Source organism: Trachymyrmex septentrionalis, unplaced genomic scaffold (genome assembly GCF_001594115.1).
Source record: "Trachymyrmex septentrionalis isolate Tsep2-gDNA-1 unplaced genomic scaffold, Tsep1.0 scaffold29, whole genome shotgun sequence".
In the NCBI taxonomy this organism is placed as follows: Eukaryota; Metazoa; Arthropoda; class Insecta; order Hymenoptera; family Formicidae; genus Trachymyrmex; species Trachymyrmex septentrionalis.
The window spans coordinates 1,851,949-1,860,247 of record NW_017305451.1 but is presented as its reverse complement, the minus strand read 5'-3'; the positions used below and the strand labels follow the sequence as shown (position 1 = coordinate 1,860,247).

General features: G+C 36.1%; 3 non-coding genes across 3 annotated transcripts; 2 read left to right on the top strand and 1 right to left on the bottom strand.

Moving 5' to 3' along the window:
- Positions 1 to 5,615: 5,615 nt before the first annotated feature.
- Trnal-uag lies at positions 5,616 to 5,695 on the top strand. Its single transcript has one exon. It is a non-coding gene; the product is annotated as a tRNA-Leu (tRNA).
- A 531-nt stretch (positions 5,696 to 6,226) lies between these two features.
- Positions 6,227 to 6,298, bottom strand: Trnaq-cug. The gene has a single exon. It is a non-coding gene; the product is annotated as a tRNA-Gln (tRNA).
- A 310-nt stretch (positions 6,299 to 6,608) lies between these two features.
- Trnaa-ugc lies at positions 6,609 to 6,680 on the top strand. Its single transcript has one exon. It is a non-coding gene; the product is annotated as a tRNA-Ala (tRNA).
- Positions 6,681 to 8,299: the final 1,619 nt, after the last annotated feature.

Here is an 8,299-nt window from a genome sequence, read left to right as displayed (position 1 = left end):
ATATATATATATATATATATATACGAAAAGCTTTCGCGGGCGAACGTAGTCATAGCCGTTTTTAATTAAACTTCCGTCCGCGATGAAACGCTGCTGCGACTATGTGCAACGCGTTCGTTAACCGCGCGTAAACTTCGGCGGGGTGTGGGAGAGGCATACCGAAAACTTGGTATTTCCGCGCGCCGCTCACGAGAGAAGAGGAATTATTCATCGCGATATTTCGCGCGAGATCCCCCATTAAAAATGAATCCCTCGAGCGAGCGAGGAAGCGACCTATCGTCGCGCATATTTTAGTATGCGCACTTTAATTACCGAGAGCCGGTTCGCCAAAAGCGACGAACGTAAACACAGGCCATGTAATTCGATTCGCCTGGCACAAATATTTGTGGCTGTGTAACGCGCCGTAACGCGCCACACCGTGCCACGCCGTTACGCGACCCGGAGCTGCGTAACCTCGCGTCTGTGTGTGTGTGTGCGTGCCTGCGTGTGTGCGTGCGCGTGTGTACACGCGCGGCACGGGGGTTAACCCAGCCGCAGCAGCGCATCCGGAACCGCTGCGGGTCAGTTACGTGAAAATGGCTCCGCGGCTCGGTACGTGCTATACATCGTGTTTCGGCAGATAGGACGGAGGTCCCGCCCGCGCCGTAAGTACGGCATTGTGCAGTTACGCAAGGAGGATTATGTCGGGCAGGGACGGATTAATTCCTCACTCGTGGGCGAGACAATGGCGCCGATTGTCGATTATTTCCCCATTGTGCAAGTAATCCCACGTGGAAAAATAATGAAGTTGCAAAATCGGCGTGTGCAACATTTCCGAAATGAAACGCCTCTGTGATATTGCGTTCGAAGGTGGTAATCGTGGTAAATGTTGTAATTACTCTTAACCTTTAAGTAAATAGGTGGCTGCTACTGCACCCCACGCATTGTTACCTTAACAATCTTGTTCTGGAAAAGGAGAATAAAAAGTATTACCTAGAAGTTCATTATTTTTACATTCCTCTGTCTCCTTTAAGGACGCAAATAATATAAATTTAACTCTACACATACTTAAAAAAAAAATAGATAATTATAAAAACAAACATTTTTTGCGCTATTCTGAGCAGTGTTTCACCCACTCAAATATACCACTTTAATATACAATTTTTAAATACATATCGTATAATATACCGTAATAAAATATTAATCCAGAATATTGTTTCAGTTATAAAAAATAAGAATAAATTATGAAATAACGATTGCACGCATTGAGAAAAGATATACTAAATTCGATTTATTTGTATAATGCCGACTACGTACAATAAATAAATACTTACTTAATAAATAAAAGAAATGATATTCAAATTAATAATTTTGTACCAAATAATTACATTTGTATATATTTAGTATCTAAATATTTAATTGATAATATTTAAATAAACATTTCATGAAAATTTCGTATATTTTTAATCAGCGCGTTAATTCGCATTAATACGCAGCGCCGTGTCGGAGCTATCTCGATCCCAATACGAATACAAAACACATCGAGCTAGCCTCGTTTCTCTGTTAGTTAATGGGCCTGCTTTCCATGCATGCCGGATCGGATGCGTGCAATTGCGGCGGAACTTGCCTACAGTGGAGAGTCTGTATGCACTCGAGCGCGCATCCCGAATCCGTAGGTCAGTTACGAGAAAATATTGACTGATCGCGCGTAATGGTGCATCTGATATTAACAATAGTACCCTTCCCTTGAATCTATCCGTTATCTCTCTCGCGCGCGCGTGCGCGGGCGGCACATCAATGTGCGTGAGCGCAGCATACGCACGGCTATAACAACGGGGTAAACATAGGCGCGGAGATATTAAAGCGAGCGCATTTCCCGGCTCGCATCAATTGTCATTAAACGACATGATTATTGCACATGTTGACGATTATTGCTGCGATAGACCATTACTGGAATATCCGTGCGAGCCATGGCCTCGTAATGATCGATAGCCGATATATATTCATCGGGCATTTCGTTAATGGCACATTGTGCCAGCCAATGGTGCGCGGCACCGCGAAAATTGCGACGTTTCGTTAACGAGGCGTTTCGAGAATCGCTGTTAACCGAAGTATCGTTGTCTCCGGTTTGCGCGAAATTTCAATATTTCGACATCATAGATACGACAGACAAATGGATATGTGATGGTGAACGAAAATAATGGAGATTTTAACGCGATAATTTATACTTCGCGTTTCTTAATTCGCAGATAACTGAAAATGAAAGCTGGAACTTATCGACTTTTTTATAATTACAATTATACTTGCGAATCAACGACACGTATTGTGTAATACAGTCATATATGAATTATTTAAATAAGTTTCCCATTTAAATGTTTCACTTGATAGAAGTTTATTCATGATGTTTCATCTTTAAACGCTACGTTACGAGAATAACATATTACGACATTCGATTGCTTATAACTTTTATAAAAATTAATATATATATACATATATATTATAAAAAAAAAATTATTTTAATCAAAAACTTTAGAAATTAATGAATATAACAGTATTAAGCATTATGTATGTATCTTTATTGATAAAAAAGTTACAAGCAATGAAAAAAGTATTGGGAAAGCAAGGAAGCCAGGTATGCCATGTCGAGAAGGCTTAAAAGGCTTTAGGGATTAAATATCGCTTAAACGATTCCTTTTTTTAAACTTCAAAAAAAATTATTTAAACACGACGTGTTAATGTTTTTACGTACGTTACTTTTTGGAAGCGTTTAGTTTGGATCTCTCATTTTTACATAGCGTATGGCAGCATGGCTTTCACGCTGGCCCTTTCACAGAAAAGGGAAAGGAACGTAGAAAATCGAAACAGCTACCTGTTGATCGTGTAATTGTAGCCATTTAACCAATTAACGGCAGATATTGGCGATGCACCGCGCGTGTTTCACAAAGAACGAAGACTTTCGTATCGAACGATGAAAAGCCATCATCTCTCTTCAGCGAGTTGCTTATAATATCGTTGGCATATATTACGGTAAGTTACGATACGTCGACGACTTGATGGCGGAGAAGAGTACCTGTTTAGCATCGCGTTTAGCAGAATCATGCCGCCACTTTGGTCCGATACTCGAGGCTGTCGTCGCGAATGATCGATCATATCGTTCCGGCTACGCGGCTAGTTGAAATGAGGATAATCTCGATGACTCGCACCCTCTGAATTACGTCTCGCGTGTTACATATCATATAGAGAAAATCCCTCGTGAGCATGTATCGTTGTATAGAGAGAAGGGTATATAGAGGGGCAAAGGAGGGAGGCGCCGTCGATTCTTACGAAATAAACTGTTGGGAGCCAATTGGAGGATGATAAATCTATTTTATTTTCGTCGAATCATGCAACTCGTGGGGAGAGTAATAGAGATTATTAGGAAATGCAGGTGCCGCTTATGGATATTATGAGCTCTATCGAATGGCTCCCCATAAAACAATAATGGGATCGGTCGAGTGATGTGAAGAGAAAATGGAAATGATGCGAAAGGAAAACGCGTTTACCTCATTTTATCACGAGATACGCACGTATAAATCTATACTGATTTTCATTATCGGCGAAAGTGGCGGTGAAAGTAATTGATTTCAGAAAATTAGACGAGCATCTCTCTTCATTATGTATGCAGGGAATTCTTTTTTCGATACATTCCCATGTTCAGGCAGCGAATTTTATTTCGCTGATTTTTAAACTCAATTCAATATATTTTCAATTTCATCTGGGAATAGCCACCTGAGGTATTTTTACACCCCAGCGAAAAAAGTGTGAATTGTTGTAAAATATTGCTTCGTATGGATATTGTTTAATATTTTTTTATTTTTTAATAGCTATTCGTTACGAATCTTGAAATATGTAATTCCATTAAAAACCCGCGATAAAAAAACTGTTATATTAAAATCTTTATTTTTTTTATAAATAGTGTTTTAATAAGCTACTTAATTTATTATATAAGCGCGCTTATTGCGTTTAATATTTATTTGATTTCTTTATTTACCTTTTTCAGAAAATTGTTATTAAATTCATATTCATATAATGTTTTCAAATACCGATATATCGAAAAACAATTGATAATATAGAATAATATATATTGTTGTTAATAATAAAGTGATTTTAATTGGGATATAAAAACAAGCACGTAAAAGAATCAGATGATTACTCTCATATAAAAATAATATGCTAAAAATAATATGATAAAAAAACTGCTTTTGGATGGCATTTTGTGCTATATAATTAATAGCACTGTCACAATAGAAAGAAGAAGATGATTCCGCGTGTCGGCTATAAAATATAGTCAGAGCATGGTGCATCAACGGGAGACGAATTTATCTTCCGCCATTTTCCGGTGTCGTATCTCTCGCGACGGTAACGAGACGGGGAGAGAGGGAGAGAGACTCCGGACTTTCAAGACCCGATTTCGGTTTATCACGCCGGCTTATCTACGTTATACGAGTAGTATTCACGCAAATTTATCGATCTGTCTACAGCCGTTTCGACATAACCGAAGCGCTTCGTTTTGGCTCTCGAGCGTCAGCTTTATGCCGCGATCCCTCGGGGACGCGATAAGGAAAGGAAAAAAAAAAAAAAGAAGTCAGCGGAGTCACGTTATGAGTATGAATTTTTATATTGAGATCTTATCGCCTAGGGTACCAGCGCTACCGGGAAGGGAAAATAAAAGAGGAGATTTGCGGCGCCATAATGACGTTTTGCTGTTGCAACGCGCGCGAGATGGCCAATTTATTCGTTCATTTTGACTCTTTCAAGATCAAGTTTCCTTTTAAAGCACTCGGCACTTTCTAATATCTTTTCTTTCTATGATTGTATATTTGTTTCAATTCGAAAATAATTTTAACCTTAGGATTTCGCTATCGCGAATTATAAAATCTGTGTTTATCTCGATTTTGACTAAGGCTACCCATGTCGTATTATTTAAAATGTTTTATTCAACAGAGCGTTTACTAGTAATAATTATAAAGACGATTGATTAGCTGCCATTTAATTCAATGTTAGCACGCGAAAACACGCGTAACGGAATAATATCTTAGCTACGTTTAATTATACGTACGATGCTGACTACGAGAACAAGCTGCCAGGCAACGCGACGTGAGATATGCTTGTGACGTAATCAAGGCCAATACGATAGCACGTACTGGGAGAATGTGAAACAATGTTAGAGATACATGATTCTTACATTTACGGGATGTGTTTATATTAAATGCATTATTTCTCTTATTATGGTTCTCTTATTATTGTATATAGCACTTTCAGTATATCGGGATATATCTGATTAGATTTATTTGAGTAAAATGTGTTCTCATAAAAAAAATGAGTAAAAAATCTAGAATATATTTTTTTATTAGATGTATAATTTTTTCAAAAATAAAAAATATTTTTAATAAAAAGTGAGTTTATAACTATGCATTAATGTTTGGATTATGTATTAATATTTAATAATAGGACATATTTGGTAATTCATTACGTATAGTTGCTGTTTTTATATTAATTTTGAATTTTGCAATCATACTTTGATCAGTTTTAGATCAATACAATCTATTGTGAAGAAAGACTACATTTATATGTAGTTATGATCAAGCCTTACCGAAGGCAGCGTGGCCGAGCGGTCTAAGGCGCTGGTTTTAGGCACCAGTCCGTAAGGGCGTGGGTTCGAATCCCACCGCTGTCAAATCTTTTTTTTTTTTATTTTATTGTGATTTTATTTTTGGTGATTTTTAGTAGAGGCGATTTGAAATTATATGAGTCATAAAAATAGTATATACGAAATAATTTAATTATTCTAGCTATGCTGTATTTATATTAGCATTTATTTAACGAAATTAACAATTTGATATAGAGACAATATGTTTAAACAATTATCTTTTAACATTTGAAGTATCTCTTCAATACCTTATATATCAATGTTATCGATTTTTTTAATAATTTCGTTACATATCGAGAGGGAATTTCAAGGATGGTATTACAATAACTTATGTAGGCACTTTACTGTAAATGTGGTGTGTTAAAGTAATGTGGTCGTTATCTGTGCAGTAGCCAGTAATACACACAAATTTATGCTGACTACGTAGCCGTGTATTTAATATATGTATAGTATTAGTTTATATAATTTTGTTCTACGGTGGTAAAATTAATATTTAAAAACAGCACTATAATTTCGTCTAATGAATGTGTGAAATAAAGAGCGAAAAATCAAAAGTTAAGGTCCCACCGAGATTTGAACTCGGATCGCTGGATTCAGAGTCCAGAGTGCTAACCATTACACCATGGGACCTTCAAAAATCTTTACTGATAAGAGAGTTAAAACGTACTTGCCCTTAGGACATTTTGTAATATAATTGTGTTTAGGTCAATATCTCGCAAGATAGCGATGTCATTCAACCTTTTGCGTTTGAAATATAGATTCGTATCGTTCATCATCACTCGGCGCACTCGGCGATATTCGCACTGTATAGACGCTCGTGTTTAACGTTTAACCACCCAATTTTTCAGCAAATAAATTTATTTTACATTAATTAAAATAATCGACAATGTTATATAAAACAGATTGCTACTCTTGTGTTAGTCAGAGACCATCCAAAAACGGGGATGTAGCTCAGTGGTAGAGCGTTCGCTTTGCATGTGAAAGGCCCCGGGTTCGATCCCCGGCATCTCCAATTTTTTGCTACAGTCGTTTGTGCGTGACAATTTATTTTGTCTTTCATAGAAAACAATTCATTATTGTACACTTATTATTATTTTGTTCGAATCTCAATACGAATTTCTGAATGAAAGAAAAGAAAAAACATATTATTTGTTTATTTTTTAAATAAACATTAAACTTCTTACGTGTATTACAATATTACGTCCTCGTTTATATCACGACTTCTAACACATTTAACTTATATTTATGTTAGTGCATTTCCATACTATTTATAATATTAGTATATTGAAATTAATACTAGTATATTGAAGTTAAATAATTATTTTTGGTAGAATTTTTATACATATCGTCGAAAAAGACTCGACTCAGTACGTATCGTTTGCAATTTTTATTGAAAGCACACAATCGCGCGAACTTGTCAACATTGGATCGATCGTCGCGCAGTGAAAAAAATGGCGCGTATTTAGAACGTCAACCGACGGCCCTGGCCGTATGTAAAGCGTGACAAGGGAGACGATAGCATGCAAATGAAACCGCGCAAAGAGATTGAATGGTAATAGTCTTCGATTCGTCATATGCAAAAGTTCCGCGTGTATCCGCGAGCATGGAGCCATGGCCCCCTCTCTCCAGTCGACGCGAAAGAAAGATGCTATCATTTGAATTGCCGTCGTCATCATACGGGTAGAGATACGTTATGCCTATCTCCATCGAATATACCCGGGAATAATCGTGCGAAATATACTGCGACAGGCTTTCCTTTTTTATTCCTTTCTCTCCTTCTTTTTCTCTCTCCCCCCGTGGGGTGAATGCAAGCGCTGTGCACGTGGGAATTAATCATCGTTGGAAAAAAAACGACGGCAATAAGGCAGAACGTATAGCGCGAATCGCTGGTTCTCTAATGTAATCGCACGTCGATGAGTCGTATGAGAGGCAAGAAACGCTAGTGGATAACGGCCTTGATTGATCGTAAGCGTAGTAGTCCGTGCTCTATCGATGGTACGGTATATACGTGCAGCTTTGTTAGCTGCGATTTATTTTTCTTCGCTTGCTCAATTGGAAATATATATTTACACTTATATATATATATTTTTTTTTAAAGCTCAGAACTTTTTTGTACACCTAATATATATTATATATTTTATATGAATAATATGCATTTAATAAATTGTATATTATATATGTTTCAAGTGGGTAAAAAATGTTACAAATTAATATCATAAATTGTTTATTGAACTAAAAACTCGTGTATATTCATTTATCGTGAAATATTTGGAAAACGTCTTTCATATACTTGATAATAAGTATTTTTAAATTGATAAAAATTTTCGTTATCTTAATATGATAAAACACGATAAGATACAATTATAATAAAAATTTGTTATCAATTTAAAAATACTTTTGTTATCGAGTATATCACTAAAGATGTCTTCCAAACTTTTTGTGTAATAACGATGACTTAGTAACAACTAATCGACTGTCTTTATAATTATTATGATTTAAATAAATACTTTATTAAATAAAACATTTTAAGTTTAATACAGAAAACTTGAAATGCATTTTTTTTTTTTATAATACTTTATACAGAACGATCTTTTGTCAAAATAGATATGAAAATAAAGTTACTACAATATA